The sequence below is a fragment of the Schistosoma mansoni genome, chromosome 4, assembly GCF_000237925.1.
Source record: "Schistosoma mansoni strain Puerto Rico chromosome 4, complete genome".
NCBI lineage: Eukaryota > Metazoa > Platyhelminthes > Trematoda > Strigeidida > Schistosomatidae > Schistosoma > Schistosoma mansoni.
In genome coordinates, this window is record NC_031498.1 from 616637 (window position 1) to 637594 (window position 20958).

The 20958-nt window shown below is 35.0% G+C and overlaps 1 non-coding gene across 1 annotated transcript; it reads left to right on the top strand.

The window, feature by feature from the left end:
• The first annotated feature begins 1180 nt into the window (after nt 1-1180).
• Smp_tRNA_00638_Gln_TTG.1.1 lies at nt 1181-1246 on the top strand. The gene has a single exon. It is a non-coding gene (tRNA).
• The last annotated feature ends 19712 nt before the right edge of the window (nt 1247-20958 follow it).

The following is a 20958-nucleotide window of genomic DNA, read 5'->3' on the forward strand; positions in this document are numbered from 1 at the left end:
GAGATTCATGTACATTCAGCTGACGAGTCCCAAAAATGGGACGAAACGTGCATCCTGGATTCCACTGCTAGCCACTTTCCATCTTTGTTTATAATAACTTTAGTTTTACCTTCAAATAAGAAACATATAAACGATTATTTTTTTATAGAGTTGAAATCATGAGTCAATTGAAGCTAGACCACCATAGAAAACCTGGAAGCACTGAACGGCCGTTTCGTCCCATTATGGGACTCCTCAGCAGTGTGCTTTTTTTAATAAAATAACATTATGAATAAATAGAAAGGGTTATTTGATTATTTTTCTAACGAAAAAGTTAAAATGTGATCAACTAATGAAGTAAACAAACTAGTCTGACTCATTTACAAATTAAATACTGAATTAATCTTGGTTTTTTTCTTTTCTTTTTTTCTTTTTTTTTTGGAACACCATTACAATAATTAACATAATGATGAACATTTTTGATAAACAGCATTAAATAATACTTTGATTTTCTGTATGATATATACATATACATGTTTCTTGGCTGAATCATCATCATCATCATATATACAGAGGGGAATGAAAGCAAGAGAGATAGAGAGGGGGGGAGAGAGTTACTATGTAGGTGTCAGTAACAATTTTGAAACAGAATATAATCTAGACTAACATATTTTTGTATTTGTATCTACTTCATGTATAAAGTCAGTATACATTTGACTAAGTTTGTGTTATGAAAAAAGCAAACTGGACAGAAGAGATTTTTACGCTTTGTCGATGGTTATGTTTTTTTTTTGGCATAAATTGTAGTAATTAGATGCCTAGTGAGTGATTGAGGTCACTAAATACCGAGGTTTGTATAAGTAAAAATGAAAGAACACATGATTTTGGTTAATTTCTCTTAATGATAAATAATTTATCGGTAATAATCAATCAACACAATGGAATAGTCGAGTTTATTTACTCTTGACTAGTTTCTGTTTTTTTTTTATTTCTATCAGTGTTTCACTTCATGTTTAGCTATGACCTCATTTACACAATTACGTGTTAGAAACTATGCATATGTCATGTATTATAGTAACTAGATAATTTAGTTAATTGTAAGCCTTGTTAGGTAACAAAATTAATATATTACATTTCAAATAAACAATACTAAGTGAATTCAAACTTCACCCCATCGCACAAGCAAGTGGCTATCAGGACTCAGTGGCCGAGTGGATAACGCGATGGCGTTTGAAGCGAGGGTACTGGGTTCGAGTCCCAGAGTGAACATCAACTCTGAGATGGAGGTACATCCAGCTGACCAGTCCCAAATAGGACGAAACGCGCGTCAAACTGGATTCCATTGCTAGCCACTATCCATCTCTGCTTACCATGCTTGTGAATTAAGGCTATATCGAGGCAATACGCACAGTATGCACATATGCCAATAAGAGACTGACTAGTTGCAGTCCTAAACATCAATGGGAAGATTCAAACAAACAATACTAAGTGAATTTAAATTTCACCCCACTGCACAATCAAGTAGCTATCAGTACTCAGTAGCTGATTGGATAATGCGATGGCGTTTGAAGTGAAAAGTACTGGGTTGGAGTCCCAGAGTGAACATCAACTCTGAGATGCAGGTACATTCAGCTGACGAGTCCCAAACAGGACGAAACGCGCGTCAAACTGGATTCCACTGCCATATCCATTTATCATTTCTATTTTAGTTCAGTTTCTACTGTCAGGTACACTGTTTAAAGCATTATCACTAAAACGTCCCGGAAATTTCCAAATGTAAGTGAGATTATGAACAGATATAGTTTACATAACCATTAAAAACTTTGAAGCACTGAACTGAAGGAGTGAGGAAAGCACTCACCGAAAACAATAGAAAATGAACGCTCAATATTACGGGCTGATTAAGGTTAGAGTTGTTCGCCACTGGGTCACTGTTCAGTAGTCCACATGTTTGGAGTCAGCGTGTGAGGCCAAAGGCCGTATACTTGATTCCTAGCTTCGCAGTTATGGATAGACAGTACTCAGGTGTCTCATACTAGGACGATGGGGACGTCCAGTACTTTCAGGTTTCCAATAGTTGTCCAAAGTTTGATCTTTGATGTTGCGATTACTTCCAAAATAATATTTAACGGGGTGAAATAGCAAAGCGGAATCAAACGTAAGTTATTAGAATTAAAAATAAACTACAATTATTGTTTACTTGAAGGGATTTTGTGGAGATCGGTTCAATGTGTTAGTACCAAAGAACAATACCTCGCTCATTAGTTACTTACTTCAAGATGTCCCTTAGGTTGTAGTGGTAAGTCAGTAAGGGTAGAGTTCAGACTTGCATGACGTGAAACAGCTGTCACCCATGAGATTGCATGGCCATCGTACTATATCACAAATTGATTTAAGTTCAAATCACACCATTGGATACTGACTCACTCATTCTAATAGCTAAAGGTTCACCAAGATAACTGAAGTCCCTGGCTTCACTCTTTAGTATGATGTGATATGCTACTACTGAACAGCTACATACTATGGTAAAACAGCTGTTCAGTGCTCACCAGTTTTCTGTGGTATTTCAAATGAGATCACTCTGTGGCGACTATTGCTATTGTCGTTACCTTCGCTAAAACATCATTTGATGAATTGAATGAATCACTTAAATGTAAAGCATTTAACGCTATTTATAGTTATCAAGAGTTATCTGCCCCATATTTTTTAATTAACCTTTGACAAATAATACAGAACGCCAATAGCTTTCCATAACTTGTACTCTATGTCAGTTTATTCATTTATAAAAACCGCATCTTTCGACGAACTTACTGTAGAATCAATCGATATGATCAATTCAGTGACTGATATCAATCTGACGTTATTTGTTTCTCAATGTATTAAATCCACTTGATACTGTTTGTTTGAATCTTCCCATTGATGTTTAGGACTGCATTTGAACAGTCTCTTATTGGCATATGTGCATCCTGTGCGTACTGACTCGATATTGCCTTCATTCACAAACTTTATATTCAGAGATGGATAGTGGATAGTGATGGAATCCAGAACGCGCATTTCATTCCATTTGAGTCCCACAGTGAACATCAATTCTGAGATACATGTACATCCAGCTAACAAGTCCCAAATAAGACGAAACGAACGTCCTCGATCCACCCGCTACCCACTTTACATCTCCGCCCACCATGTTCTTTAATATATTGTATCTTGAATACACAAAGCAATCTGAACAATGGTAAGTTGTTTCTCTTTCTTTAATTAATGCAGAAAAACATTTCTAAATTTATTGTCCAGGTATCTTCAACCACATATGCTACAATAATCTGGAATCTTGTTAAATTTAAAATAGAACTACTTCAGAGTTATGCATTGTATCTAATTAATGTCCTTGAACTTCTTTGTATATTCAAGTCAACAACGTATGAAGTACAAATGAGTACAGCGAAAAGTTTTCCTTTATGCAAAGTTAACAATATGAGACTCAGTGACAAGTAATGAATGGATAATTTAGGAAAGAGATAGACTTGAATCTGTAGTCCTGTAATCTGTCTCTCTTACAACTTACCTATAAGCTTCACTTACACATTTCGGGTTACTATTACAGTTAACCATGTAACAGGTTCAATTGAATTGACTGTTTATTCACTAGTGATAATCTAATAAATCAGTATTATTTCATGTGCAAATTTGTTCAAGTAACAACTAGTCAAACAAAGTTGAAGAGGTTTGAACAATTCATACTTTCATCAAGTTTAACTGGAAATCTCTAAAAGTCAATCAGCTCAATTGATTCAGTTTGTTAGAAGAGAGATTGTGTATGGAATAGTTGACTGTAATGGTAACTCATCAAAATGATTTAGACCATCCTCAATAACATCAGTCCACTGAATGACGAAGATTTAACAATTTAAATCTACAATACAGTACAACGGTTTGCCATCTCGTCAGATCTAAAATCTTACTTTTTTAATACATGACAGATAATACCTCAGTTGTTAGGAAATTAAAGTTTGATTTGGTTGTAGCTAGTCGACAGGAAATCCTGAACCTAGGTTTCGTGCTATTTGACACTCGTCAGCACGGTGTCCCTGTAATCTTGAAGGAACTGATGCTCTTTGACAGACTCTCTGACTGCGAAGCTGGGTGACACGGGATCGAATCTGTTAGTGAGCATCAGTTCCCTCAAGATTACAGGTACACCTTGCTGACGAGTGTCAAATAGCAGAAAACCTAGGTCCAGGATTTCCTTTTGACTACCTTCAACCACCATCGTATTTCAACATAGTATGCACAATGTCGAGTCACCTAGACTAGTAGCCACATTGCAATAGATAGAATTTGATCTGCACTAAGAAGGATCTGACATACATGACATTGATCACCACCCAGTGATCAATCAATTGTAAATTATGAACCTGATTATATACAATGAGTTTTAGATTTATTTGTTTGTGATATATCAAACTCATCTATAGTCATTAAAAATGTGTTAACTCCAGAATAATAAACATAAAATCGATATTAAAATGAGGGTATTGACTGAGATACAATGTCAAATACTTTCCCGTACTTAACTTGATGTTCCATTTTGTCTAGTCTTATCTGTTCATACGTGGGATTATAGTTTAACGAAGAAAAATTGTGTTCTAATCATGAGAAAGGAATTTAGTAGATCATATAGATGTATTAAAGAACAATATTATTTAATAAAAGGGAGACAATACAATGTATTTATTACTCAGAAGGGATTTTGTGGAGATTTCAGTATTTTCATAGTTGAAATCATGAGTCAATTGAAGCTAGACCACTATGGAAAACTACGTCTGTTGTGAGATAACAACTCACTGAAGACAATTGGTGAATGGTTGCTCAACTTCGTGGATTGGTTGAAGTTAGACATTAACACCGTTGGATGCCGGCTTAGTGGTCTATCGGTTAAGTGCTCTGGCGCGAGACTGGTAGGTCCTGGGTTCGAATCTCGCGAGTTGGGATCATGGATGCGCACTGCTGAGGAGTCCCATAACAGGTCGTAAACGGCTGTTCATTGCTTCCAGGTTTCCCATGGTGGTTTAGCTTCAATTAACTCATGATTTCAATGATTTATTACTGTTTATTAAGTTATTTCTAGATGAAAGCATTACTTAGTGAATAAAGTGGTAAAAATAGGATTCTAATAAATTCACATCATAATATAAAGTTTATCTCATATCCTAAGAATTTGTCAAAAAGAGCTATTCACTCGAAGGAAGTCATGGTTGCTTTCAAGGTTTCTTGACATTCACTACATATGTTATATCCGACATGTTTAATCATATTTCTGTTCAATGAGCAGATAATTAGTGGATTTCATTTCAAGCCCTAAATTCTATCACATTTACGTTTTTCACATAGCATATCAAGATACTTTGCACTGGATATGTTCATGGTAGACAGTTGTGGATAACTCTAAACTCTTGAAATCAGAGATTTAATGAAAGTCACACCATAATATACCTTAATTACCCAGTAAATGAACAAAAACGTAACTGAAAGTTTTTTGTACAATGAAAACTCTAAGGATAACTTCAATTATTTTAAGGTGTATAATTTCAGATTAGAAATATAATCAAATAATGTTTTAGGATCTTGGTTTTCCCCTTACATATGTTAAGGCCTACTGATCCAAAGGTTTCTGGTACACTAGTTATTTTCAACTACATTTTTTAATGTCTATGTGATAGAAGATCTAGGTCATCTACAAAGTCCGAATCGTCTAGCTGTATCCAGGATGTACATTTAAATTCCATGCTTCCTTTACGATGCATAAGTTTTCATAATCCAGTCGATCACCAAAAGAACGACAATAAAATGACTCATCTGACATCGGTCTTTACTTGGAGTACATCTATCAGCTAGACTTTGTAGTATAGTCTGTCATACTTTTGTTATATACTATTTATATATATATTAATCTACTTCAACAGAATATCGATATGATACATTCAAACTTGACATTTTCATTTTGTCTGGTATAGTCTACCAGTTATCCATGCATAACCGTTTTTTATAGTTTGATGAACATAATCATAACTTTCTTACTTCACCATAACACAAAATCAATATATGAAATTGATCAGCACAAATATCTAATAACTTTTGAAATGATTGAATAGGTAACCAAAAAAGGTTCTTGCTTTGTTCTGATAAGAGAAAATAAAGAATGTAGCTATATGTTCTAATAAATGGAATGAAACTAATTATATAACTATGACTAATAATTAATAACAACTTTTTATTTATTTATATATTTTATATATAGAAACTAAAAAAAACCTGTTAAAATGAATTTTGATAACGTTTTTTTAAATTTTTTTTCTGATAAGAGATAACATTAAAATCTGTTACCATGACAACAATGTACTTTGAAATTGAATTCTTAGAGACAAAAACAAAACAAAAAAAAACAGAAAGAAGTACTTATAAATCGTTTTGTATAAAATATGCAATAATGGGTTTTTTGATAATGTTTATCATAGGTTATATGATAGAGAGGCTATGGAGGAGGTTGAATATTTCATGTACATGGGAAGTATCATCAATGAATAAGGAAGATCTGATACAAATGTAAAAACAAGGATTGATAAAGCAAGGACAGCATTATTACAGTTGTACAACATATGGAACTCAAAACAACTACTAACAGATATCAAACATACAATCTTCAATACCAACCTCAACACAATTAGTTCTATTGTACGCAGCTGAAATTGAAACAACTATCACAACCATCAACAAAATGGTACAAATATTATTAACAATTGTCTACACAAGATACTCAATATCCGTTGACAAGATATCATCAGTAATAACCTATTATAGGAGAGAGCAAATAAACTCACAGCTGAGGAGGAAGTCAGAAAACAACATTGGAAATTGATAGGATATATATATATATTGTGGAAATCATCAATGTGCATCATGAAGCAAACGCTATCTCGAAATCCTGAAGGGAAAAGGAAAAGAGGAAGACCGAAGAACACACTAAGTTCAGTGGACTGATGTTATTGAGGATGGTCTAAATCATTTTGATGAGTTACCATTACAGTCAACTATTCCATACACAATCTCTCTTCTAACAAACTGAATCAATTGAGCTGATTGACTTTTAGAGATTTCCAGTTAAACTTGATGAAAGTATGAATTGTTCAAACCTCTTCAACTTTGTTTGACTATTTGTTACTTGAACAAATTTGTACATGAAATAATACTGATTTATTAGATTATCACTAGTGAATAAACAGTCAATTCAATTGAACCTGTTACATGGTTAACTGTAATAGTAACCCGAAATGTGTAAGTGAAGCTTATAGGTAAGTTGTAAGAGAGACAGATTACAGGACTACAGATTCAAGTCTATCTCTTTCCTAAATTATCCATTCATTACTTGTCACTGAGTCTCATATTGTTAACTTTGCATAAAGGAAAACTTTTCGCTGTACTTATTTGTACTTCATACGTTGTTGACTTGAATATACAAAGAAGTTCAAGGACATTAATTAGATACAATGCATAACTCTGAAGTAGTTCTATTTTAAATTTAACAAGATTCCAGATTATTGTAGCATATGTGGTTGAAGATACCTGGATAATAAATTTAGAAATGTTTTTCTGCATTAATTAAAGAAAGAGAAACAACTTACCATTATTCAAATTGTTTTGTATATTCAAGAAACAATGCACTGAAAAGCATGATGAGCAAAGATGCATAGTGTGTAGCGGTGGGATCCAGGATGGGTGTTTCGTCCTATTCGGGACTTGTTAGCTGGATGTACATGTATCTCAGAATTGATGTTCACTGTGGGACTCAAATGGAATGAAATGCGCGTCCTTTATTCCACCACTATCCACTATCCATCTCTGAATATAAAGTTTGTGAATGAAGGCAATATCGAGTCAGTACGCACAGGATGCACATATGCCAATAAGAGACTGATCAAGTGCAGTCCTAAACATCAATGGGAAGATTTAAACAAACAGTATCAAGTGGATTTAATACTTTGAGAAGCAAATAACTAAATATCAAGCGTCAAGTAAAAGTTTATAAAGTGGAATACTTAATTAATTATTTACTTACTTACGCCTTTCGCTCCCAATGGAGCATGAGCCGCTGAGCAGCAATCTCCAACCCACTCTGTCCTGGACCTTCCTATCTATTTCTATCTAACTTTGTCCTTCAGGATTTCATATGAGGGCTTGTCTTGTGACGCAGTTGGGTGCTTCCCTCAATGTGTGCCCTATCCACTTCCAGTGCTTCTTCCTAATTTATTCCTCCATTGGATGGAATCTGGTTTGTTCTCTCTGACAGTAGGTTGTTGCTGATAGTGTCTGGCCTGCGGTCCCGAAGTATTTTGCATAGAAAACTGTTAATAAAAACCTGTATCTTCTGGATAATGGCTTTCGTAATTCTCCAGGTTTCCGCGTGTTTGTTTGGACAGCATCAATGCAACTCCTTGTGTGTATGGGGCATTTTCTTCTTCATGTTCGGAGTATAACAGAAGCTACCTTGAAGCTGGTCGTTGTTGTCCAACCTGTGTCCAATGTGTTTCACCGATTCCAAGCACCTCCAGGTTGTGTTTCCTCATTTCTGCAGCAATTTGGAAGACTCTCTCGGTCTCTCACATTGTCGGACGTTCCATGTATCTATAAAAATTGTTGCTCTGTTTGTCAAAAGGAGCATCGGCCTTGTGACTTCCGAAGGATTACGGCTTTCATCCTGAGGCGTGATAAATCTTCCTTCAACTCCCAGGTCAGAGTTGAAATGGTTTTAATGATTTTTTCTGGTTAGCGTTGTTTAAGGAGGTCAGTTTTCTCAAGGGATGGGGTCGCTAACTCTATGCCCAACCCTCCTCCTTTATCCGAGCTTGGGACCAGCAGTAGCCCCTGGAAGGGCTACAGGCGGAGTTAAATATTTTGATGATCATACTATATTAGTTTAAGTTAAATATAGGACTTGGTTTTAAAAAAATGAGCTAACTTTAATGGGTAGTGATTTGGAGTTTGAATCTTTGGGTACTGATATTGTTCCTTTATATGAAAATCAACAATGGGATCTAAATACATCCAGCTGACAAGTCCTAAATAAGACGAAATGTTTATCGTGAATTCAACTGTTAGTCACTATTCTAACTTAATATTATCAGCTTATTTGATTCGGAAATTATTTTAATTACCAACAGAAATTGTCTAGTAATTGACTATTATAGAGATCTAATTATTTCATTACAACTCTATTCGTTAAATGTAAAATGAATTGAAATAGAGATTTTGGATCATATAATAATAATAATCATTATTTCAATACAAACTAAATATGATAGTCTAAAGGTAATTGTATGAAAATAAAGTCCAATTAGATAAGTGTATTCTATATGTGCATTTTACCATATGATACTATTATATTGAACCGTCATCCGATCCTGATCCTGATTTTCACTCTTCTTGTACGTCAGTTCAACTTCGTATTTGAGTGGGAAGATATAATTTGAATAAGAATCTCTATCAATGAATCGAATCAATCTACATGTACACAAACTCATTCCTAACTATCAATAAGTATCTACCGGATAATTGAGCTGAATTCCAACCAATAGCGTAGGTCTGTTTCTCTCGAATAATTGTATTGAGTTGAAACTAATAGCATATTCACGTATTATATGGCCTTAAACCAGCATATATGTAGTGTCATGTCATATATATATCTAATGGTCCTAGTCGATCAAATAAAGAATTCACAACAAAGATTGATTAACACCATGTCTATACTGTAACTATGATCTTTTATAAATGAAAAAATCGGATAATAGTATAAAGCACTAAAACATGACTACATGAGTTGTTAAATCATCCTGGTATGAAATGATGATCATGATCATGATCATTCTGATCATCATCATCATCATTATAAGAAAGTCATTTTCTAATTGAACCATTAACAATTAAATTTAAGTACATATTTACATCACAGTATGAAGCTTTTTTGTATAGTTGTACTAATCTTATTTTCAATCCACTTTTAATTATAACAATATTTTCAAAATAGAATAGATGTTTATGGCTGAGCACCTATTCATAAATGTAAACTAATCATAACTTATAGTTGTTTCATAAAAGATCATCTACCGACATCTCTGTGCATTACTACTAAAAATGTTGAGTGATTAAGAATTAGTTGGTGGGAATAGATAAAACTCTCTCTTTAATGGTCCAGTTTGTTCATTCCGTTTTTTTGTCTACCAAATTAATCTGTACTATTATCAGAAGGGGTTTTTTGGATTACTTACTTACTTAATCACTTATGCCTGTTACTCCCAATGGAGCATAGGCCGCTGAACAGCATTCTTCAACCCACTCTGTCCTAGACCTTCCTTTCTAGTTCTATTCAATTTTTATTCATTCTTCTCATGTCTGTCTCCATTTCTCTGCGTAATGTGTTCTTTGGTCTTCAGTATTCCATGTGAGGGCTTGCCTTGTGATGTAGTCGGGTGATTTCCTGCATGTGTGCCCTATCCACTTCCAGCGCTTCTTGTGGATATTATAGTAATTTTAACGACCGTTCAGTGCTTCCAGGTTTTCCATGGTGGACTAGCTTCAATTGACTCATAATCTTTATTACTTTGAGTTATCTTTTCTCTTAACAGTTACATTATAATTTTTTAATGCTTCTTATTAAGAGTTAACTTTTTGATAGAGTACTATTGGAAATGGTGATAGATATTTATTTTCACTCTTGGTATGATACTCGTCAGGAATATACAAACAAAATCCTGTCAGATTTTGGAAGAAGAATTTATGAATCTTATGGTTAGGATTTAAAAAACCAATGACTTACGGTGATCATTCAATGTTATTGTGATCAATGTCATAATCCGAATATGGTTGAACTTTGTCAAACATAGATTCTTAGTAGAACCATAGAAATACATATTAAATCAATTAATTACTAAGAAAATGTTTATATTATAGTTAAAGGTAATTTTACAGAAAAATTTAATTTCAACCACGTTTGTTGTAAGATAGTAACTCACTGAAGACAATGGTGGATGTGCCGCTCAATTTCATGAATCGGTTGAACTAAGACATTAACACCGTTGGATGCCGGCCAGCTCAGTAGTCTAGTGGTTAAGCGCTCGCGCGCAAAACTGATAGGCCCCAGGTTCGAATCTCATGAGATGGGATCATGGATGCGCACTGCTGAGGAGTCCCATAATAGAACGAAACGGCTGTCCAGTGCTTCCACGTTTTCCATGGTGCTCTAGCTTCAATTGATTCATGATCTCAACTATCAAAATTTAATTTTGTCAATAGAATTCTTGAAGTTGATATACTATATGATGATTTAGTTAAAAATTCTCCACTGAAACGTACTTCGATCAAAAGGTTAAAAACGCAATAACTATGTTGTACATCTAGAATTGTTTTAGACACAGATGACAATTCCATTGATGATGAATATGTCCCTTCCGATTCTAACTTATATCTTCAGAATAATAGAAGTTATTTCATGTAAATAGTTTGTTATTCTTGTCAATTTGAATGTTTATAGTGAATAACTATTCAGTTACTAAGAGCTTCAAATAGTCAATATATTGTAGAGCTTCCGATAATTTTCATTGCTTCATTATAGTTCTGACACAAAGAGAGATGAACGAGAGTAGGAATCTGTTGAAAAAAATGTCATTATTTCCGTTACTGTAGGGAACAATGTAGGCTGTGTTAGTTGTTCCTTAAATCTCTCTCTGTCTAAAATGTTTTCACTATAGTAAATCAAGATTATTCTTTGTTTTAACTGTTAGTCAACATCGGTGAAAGAACAAATTTTAAAATAGAATTCCATGAATGTTTGATATTTGCTTCCCTATTTTTTCTCTTTTTGTATATACATATATCTTTCATTGAACTCAGGACTGTCGCATTCTAAGATAATAATAAGCAACTATGGAAAATTAATAAACACTATTAGGAACCTTCTAAGATTCAGAATATTGTTCTCATTATTTTACAAACGGACTAACTACAACTAGTTACAATAAGAACGTCAAGACAGTTAGTTCTATTGTACGCAGCTGAAACTAAAACAACCATCACACCCATCAACAAAATGGTACAAATATTATTAACAATTGTCTACACAAGATACTCAATATCCCTTGACAGGATACCATCAGCAACAACCTATTTTGGGGAGAACAAATCAACTCCCAGTTGAGGAGGAAATCAGGAAACAACGTTGGAAGTTGATAGGACATATATATATATATATTGTGGAAATCATCAATATGCATCATGTAGCAAGCTCTATCTTGGAATCGTGAATGGATACTGAAAAGAGGAAGGCCGATGAACACAATGAGTTGAGAATTGGAAGTAGATATGAATAGGATGAATAGGAACTGGAAATAAATGGAAAGGCTTACCTAGGACAGATTCGGTTTTAGATTGATGGTTAGTAACCTTTGCTCCTTTTAGATAGATAACATGCGTAATTCATAGAATTCTATTTAAAAAGATAATCATTAAAAAATTTCAAACAAAATACTAATCTATATATTTTAAAAATTCGACAAAATGTCACCATGTGAAAAATTTCAATTTTTCAAATTTGATTTAACCAACTGATGAATACGATCGATAAGTCCATTTGTTATTATTGATCTATGAAAATAGATTGTAACTAACAGGTAATTGTCTTTACTTCTTTTTTTGGTTCTTCCAAAAAAATAAAAAAAAGAAGATAACAGACCTAATAATTAATGTGAAGGATAAATAAGTTAAATTTTCATTTTGGTTTTGGAATCACATCATAATGAAATTGGATTCATTTAGTCATGTTTGTTTGAATCTTCCCATCGATGTGTTAGGACTGCAACTGGTTAGTCTCTAATTGGCATATGTGCATACTGTGAGTATTGCCTCGATATAGCGTAAATTCACAGGCATTTGTAAGTAAAGATGGATAGTGACTAGCAGTGGAATCCAGAGTGGAAAACGCGATGGCGTTTGAAGCAAAAGGTACTGGGTCCGAGTACCGAAGTAAACATCAACTCTGAGATGCAGGCACATCCAGCTTACGAGTCCCAATTAGGACGAAACGCGCGTCCTGGATTCCACTGCTAGCCACTATCCATCTTTGCTTATAATGAAATTGGGTTTGTATTTTATATTCTGTAATCAGAATTATATTTTTGGTACAATATAGAATTTTTAGCACAGTGTATTTCAACATGTTACTATTTCTTACTTCTTAGTCGATCATGATGATAAATATTGAGTGAGATCGCTTGTTAGAAGTTATCAGTCTAGCCCCCAAATGCCCTGGTATGGCCGAGAGTGAGGAGAGTCCGCTCTCCCTCTCCAAAAGTACTCACATGGTCACGCATATACATCCTCTGTCAGGAAAGTCCTATTCACTGCATTCTCGTGCCATTACTGTTGTTTACAAAATTGAGAGGACAAAAAGCGAATATCCGGTGCTTTAACCGGGTTGGTGGACACGGAAAGTTCACCTAGTGGAGTTGGAAAACCCTGATTCCAAACCATTGGTGCACATGGGCTCCAGTATCCTGAGGGAACAAATGATGTGTTAATCAATGGTTGGTCATCGGCTACCATGGGACTGCAGCTCCTTAAGATGCTCCATCACCTTGTGGATCAGACCTTTAGGTCAAAGGCTCCGGGTGTAGCCCCCTAAGAAAACTACCTGCCTCGGGAAGTATCACAGCCCTCACACAAATCAAATGAGATTTGTGTGGCTCATATGTATCTGGTGCCCCTATGTAACAATATATATGTGTTTAAATAAATAAATAATCAGACATTTAAATAATGTGCATTCTTTTCTCAGGATATTGACAGCAACCAGGATATCATTGATTGGGCCTTTTGCAACTTGTAAAACGAAATGTTGTACACTTTTCAGAAACGCAGCTGAATAGAAAATTAGATAATTTTTTGAAATATCTGGATGGCAGGAACAGGTATCCACAAACTTGAAAAGAAGTAATTCCATAGCCTACAAGTTTTGTAGAGAATGCTTATCTTTCAGACTAGTAAGCCTTCATCCTATTTTAGGACAAAACATCTCTCTAGTATTTCATGGTTTCTAATGGCTGTCCGCATAACGTCAGTCAGTGATGTGAGTTATGAAATTTAACAATCTTCAAAAACTTCTTGTATCATTTAGTAACAACTTCGACAACTAATGGATACATTTGTGAACAACTAGCTGCAATGACTTAAAACAACTTATCCAAATAAATACAGAATGATATAACATGAACAATTAATTCAGTTCAGAAGGGGGTTTTGTGGAGATTTTAGTAATTTTATAGTTGATTTCATGAGTCAATTGAAGCTAGATCTTTCTTTGCTTGCAATGGAAAACTATCTTACACCTAACATGGTTGGCATTCATTCATTCAAAATTGCCTTCAGCAAAACCGATAGGGTAATAACAACTTTTTTTGACCGTTATAAAATAATGGTCCAAATATTGCATGTTATTGAGTTTCTTTTTAGGTTAACCCTATGCTATAAACGTTTTACTATATTCCTAATCACTAAACTCAAATTGAATAGTGACAAATTTGCAGTGTTTCTCATTTACTCGATTGGTGCCTTATAATCATGATATATAGATTTTTAGATAAACAAATCAAAAGCCGATTTTCGAAATGTTGATAATTTGGATGTTTTAACCTAAAAACAAAACAGAAATATAGGCAAAGATGAATAGTGGTTAGCAGTGGAATCTAGGATGTGAGTTTCATCCTATTTAGGACCTGTTAGCTGGACGTGCCTGAATCCCAGAGTTGATGTTTACTCTGAGACTCGAACCCAGTACCGTTCGCTGTAAACGCCCTCGAAATATCCACTTAGCCACTAAACCCAGACAGTTACTAGCTTGTACCAGCCACCATCCTCCCTTGCTTATAAAACAGAAATACTTATTATAATCATATTGAGTAAATCATAATGTATCAAAATATTGTTTACTTTGCATCGATTTCTTCATACATGTAAGATGAACAGTAATTCCAAGAACTGCTTTACAATCCTAATTTATCCCTAGTTAGGTGGACATTCTTGATATCACTTTAACGTCTGTGAAATGTCGTCCATAAGTTATAGACTCATCATTACTTTTTCTGATTAATATTTCTAAGAACTTACTTTAAATATTAATTTTATAGAAGTTGACTGATAATTTCAAAGACCTTAGTCTCTTCCTTTATTTTCATATTTAGATCAATATAGAAAGATAACGAAAATCAAAGTGCTATGAAACAACCGAATTTTAGATTAAATATCTTCAGATATCTACAATTCTCATCATAAGTAACAAGAATTTTTATGGTAGTATACTTTTTCTCTACAGTAACTAAGATTCTCAGTTCTACTGTATGGAGCGGAGACGTGGAAAACTACGAAAGCCATCCTTTTTAAAAAGTGTGCTGATGTTTTATGTTATCCATTAACGAATATCTTTAACAGATCCTTCTCAACTAATGTCTTACCGAAAATGTGGAGAAAGATAAAGATAATCCCTATACCACAGAAAGCTTCTGGTGATAAAAATGCGAAACTTAGACCCATAGCAATAACTTCACCTTTCCTTAAAATAATGGAAACATTACTGATACAACCACTTCAACCTGCAATAAAAGAGCACTGTGATCCATATCAGTTTGCTTACAAATGCAAAAGAAGCACATTAGATGCCGTTGCTGTTCTGCATCACAATATAGTGTTCGGGTTGGAAAAGGGTAAGAAGTATGTTAGATGCGCTTTCCTGGACTTTACTTTTGCTTTTGATTCTATTTGAAGACACCTCTTACTTAACAAGCTGATCAGCGTCGACACTGACAGCTGGATAACCAACTGGCTACGTTCCTACCTTTCTGGAAGAGAACAGTACACTGTATTTGAAGGAAAGTGTTCAACATCTCTACTGTCTACTGTAGGTGTGCCACAAGGAGCTATTCTTTCACCTCTGCTCTTCTCTTTCTTTCTTCACGATCTGCCATCTTCCACAAAAAACACTTTTGTAAAATATGCGGACGACCTCACTGTATGTATGCCGATTTCTACCTCCTTACATCCTATAGAAATGAATGAGTTTTTGTCTCGTATTGAAAGGTGGTCTGTTGGTAATGGTCTCTTACTCAATCCATCTAAATGTCAAGCTGTTAATTTTAGCTTGAGACATGGACAGAACCTACACTCTATTTTGGGATCACATAATGCTTGTGCCATTGGAGACTCCTTAATAAACACAGTGTCGAAGGTCAAATATCTTGGTGTCATTTTTCCTCTGATCTTTCTTGGTCTTCTCATGTTTTACTCTTATCGAAAAAAGTTTACCGTTTGACATACTACATAAAGAGGCTGCATGCTTTTGGGATTACTCGCCATTTACTCCTACAATTTGTAAATTCCTGCATATTACCTATTATTCTATATTGTTCTCCATTATTCTTTCCTGGGCTTTTGAGAAAAGACTTTGCTGTTTTGCGTAGAGTGCTGAAGGCGGTTTGCAAGGTATGTGGTGAATCTTTTGAAGTCATTATTAATATGCTTGTGGATAGACATCTTAAGTCTTGCAAACTCTTGGCAGGTGTTATCTTATCAGATACTAACCATCCTCTTCATTCATATCTTTCTCCTTGTATATCTTCTGGTAGAACTGTAGTGAACAGAACACGACTGGGGACAATCGAATGTATTTAAGCAAAGATTACAGACTATCTCAATAAATTCTGATTACCAAACAATGAACAGTCAATTTGCAAATTAACAACCAATTGTTTCAATCTTCACTGTTTCTTCTCTTATTCCATTGCTCATGCATTTTCCAGACGTTTGCGTTTCATTTCAGTTCTTTCCTCATCGGTCTTCTGCCAAAATACATTCTATGTCTGACCCACACCATATACTACTTATATGGATATAAGTAGACCACACCACACTCGTCCCCCCTTTAAAGCATTCGTTCATGCGGTGGTTCTGCTCGCCATGCCACTATCTTCTTTCACTGCAGTCTGTGCCAAACTCTCCGTCAGAATGTCGAGTCTGCGGCGCGCTGACCTCCATAGCTCCGTCGACCTGCCGGGGCACCAACATCCGCATCCACCCGGCACCTGGGACGTTCAACACCCGTACTCCACCGGCCTGCTGAGCCATCTACATCCGATGTCCGCCCAGCAGCCGCACGTCCCACTGCTCCTCTCCGTCGACAGCACCCGCTACAGCCAACGCCGCCCCGCCAGAACACTCCACTCGACGCCAACTCTCCACACCAGACTGCCCCAACTAGCACCTCAACTCCAGACCCGCAGCGGCGTCCGCAGAACAGCACCCTTCCTCCTCCTGGTTGGCAGCGACACCAAATGTAGTGAACAGAACACGACTGGGGACAATCGAATGTATTTAAGCAAAGATTACAGACTATCTCAATAAATTCTGATTACCAAACAATGAACAGTCAATTTGCAAATTAACAACCAATTGTTTCAATCTTCACTGTTTCTTCTCTTATTCCATTGCTCATGCATTTTCCAGACGTTTGCGTTTCATTTCAGTTCTTTCCTCATCGGTCTTCTGCCAAAATACATTCTATGTCTGACCCACACCATATACTACTTATATGGATATAAGTAGACCACACCACAGAACGAGACGTAAATACATTAAAATCCATACACGCAAGCAAGTCTATAAAAGTTCTGTAATACCTTACTTAGCAAATTTACTTTGTGATGAACAGGCTGTTAGAGTTGACCTAGTAAATAACCTGTATTCTTAAGCATGTTTCAAATTTGATAATTTGTATAAACTCAGTTTTTCTTACACCTTTTTCATTCCTTTTTCTGTTTTTTTTTTGTTTGTTTTTCTTGGGTTTTTTTGGTAAAAAACTTGTTGAGATAACTCGTGCTGAGAATTCTATATTGTATCAGATTATAATATTGAATAAAGCCATTAATAATAATAATAATAATAATAATAGTAATAATAATAATAATTAATCCAGAAGATACAGGTGTTTATTAACAGTTGTCTACGCAAGATACTTCGGATCTGATGGCCAGACACTGTCAGCAACAACCTCCTGTGGGAGAGAACAAACCAGATTTCAGTGGAGGAAGAAATCAGGAGGAAGCATTGGAAGTGGATAAGACACACATTGAGGGAAGTCACCCAACTGCGTCACAAGACAACCCCTGACATGGAATCCTGAACGCCAAAGGAAAAGAGGAAGACCGAAGAACACATTACGCCGAGAAATGGAGACAGACATGTGGAGAAGAATGAACAAACACTGGACAGAACTAGAAAGGAAGGCTCAGGACAGAGTGGGTTGAAGAATGCTGGTCGGCAGCCTATGCTCCATTGGGAGTAACAGGCGTAAGTAAGTAAGTAAGATTCTATCATAACTAAAAATTATAGAATTTATTCGAAATGATAACAGGATTGATTTATACTGAAACATTCTAGGGTATATTTAATCATTTATTTATTCAAATATTCTGCTGCTCACTTATACCTACATTCTGACAAAAAATTCTGATTTCTTGTATCAGTTACACATTTACATCTATTCTGTACAGAAGTCAGTTTATTTACGATCGATTGATCATCGGGTAGTGACCAATGTCATATTCTGCTTGGTGCAGATCGAATTCTATCGATTAATTTAAAATGTGTCTTGACATTGAGTACATTACGTTAAAATGCAAGGTAATTGTTGTAGGCAATCAACAGGAAACTCTGAACCTACGTTTCATGCTATTTGACACTCTTCAGCACGATGCACATGTAGTCTCTAGAAAATTAATGCTTTCAGGCTGATTCAATCGCGTGTCACCTAGCTTCACAGTCAGAATTCAAATCTTTAAATGAATAATGCCCTATAATACGAAAACTTCAGTTTACATTAAAGAAGTTTTCAGTAGTATATATACCATAAAATTTTACAAAAATGGCAAAACTCTTATCAAAGAAAACTAATAAAATTGACTGGCACAATTATTCCCTTTGTTCATTTATAGATTGATTGTGTGATTATATTATTATTATTATTTGTTTCATTATTATACGATTTGTCTATTAACTAATCGATTGTCTGCTTTTAACCAATCATCTACATTCTTCATATTTATATGTAGCCCACGCAGATTAGTTAACAATTCTGTGCCATACTAATAATAATAATAATCATCGTATTAGTGACATTAGCCAGAAGATTTAGTCACAGGATCATTAAAGATTTACAAATAAGGTGAATTATTTTGGTAAGTAGTAACTATGGTATTTATTTGATAATTTAATAATTATATACTATAACCTTTTCTGGTGCTTGTTGCTATGTAACTAAATTTTTTTCTGTCCGGCATAAAGTTTTGATGTAATTACTTATGTAAATATATGATCAGGGATTTATTCTTTACCGAATACTTAGCTAATACAATTCATCAGAATTGATTGATCACTGGGTGGTGATCAATGCCATGCGTGTCAAGTCCTTCCTAGTGCTGATCGAATGCTATCGATCAAGTTGCAATGTGACCACTAGTTTAGGTGGCTCAACACTACGTGCACTTTGTTGAAATAAGATGGTGGTTGGAGGTAGTCGACAGGAAATCCTGGACCTGGGTTTCGTGTTACTCAGCACTCGTCAGCAAGGTGTGCCTGTAATCTTGAGAGGACTGGTGCTTCCTGACGAATTCGATCTCATGTCACCCAGCCTCACAGTTAGAGATGTCACCACTGAGCTATTCGGGCCACAAGCTGATACAATTCATATAATAATTAAATAACCTGACCATACTTTCATTTCAGTATTTCTAATACAAATTAGGAAGAAATTAATGGTAATTCATAAATAGTACAGGTCATATTTATCAGAAAAGGTTTCATTTATTATTATTATTAATGGCTTTATTCAACATTATATTTTTGGTACAAAATAGAATTCTCATCACAAAGTATTTCAACAAGTTTCCTTTTCTTATTTCTTGATCGATCCTTGCGATAAATATTGAGTGGTTGCTAGTTAGATGTTAGCAGTTCAAGAATCGACATCTGAATAATGTATATTTTTTCTGTGCATATTGCCAGCAACCATGATGTCTCTGATTGGACTTTTTGTAACTTGTACAGCGAATAGTTGTAAACTTTTCAAAAACGTGCCTAGATAGGTTACATGATTAATAGACATAATGATATGTTAAACCAAATAAGAAAACGGGTAACTTGTTAGAATATCTAAATGGCAGAAACAGATAGCACAGATATTTAAGTATGCCACCTTATGAAGGAATAATGAGTCGATAAATAATATATATTATACTGTTTTGTCATATTTCATCAAGTCATTCAGTTACGGGTTAATTAAAATTACCAATTATGAAACAGTCTTTTTAAAAATCACATCAAACTATAAGTAAATTCAATGATAAATATACTTCGTATTTCTGACGTTTCCACCATGGAAAACGTGGAAGCATTAGACGGCCATTTCATCCTATTATGGGACTCCTCAGTAGTGCGCATCCACGATGTTGTGAGATATCAACTCACTGAAGACAATTGATGAATGGTTGCTCAACTTCATGGATTGGTTGAAGTTAAACATTAACACCATCGGATGCCGGCTCAGTGGTCTAGAGGTTAAGCGCTCTGGTGTGGGACTGGTACCTCCTGGTTTCGAATCTCTCTAGGCAGGATTGTAGATGCGCACTACTGAGGAGTTGTGCAATAGGACGAAACGGCCGTCCAATGCTTCCAGGTTTCCCATGGTGGTCTAGCTTCAATTGACTCACGCTTTCAACTATGAAAATATCAGGGATTGTTTCAATGTAAATATTAAAGTTAGTCAGTATTATGCATAAACATTATATGAATATTCTTCGTGTGAATAACTTCGAATATTCGGTAGTGAACAACTCA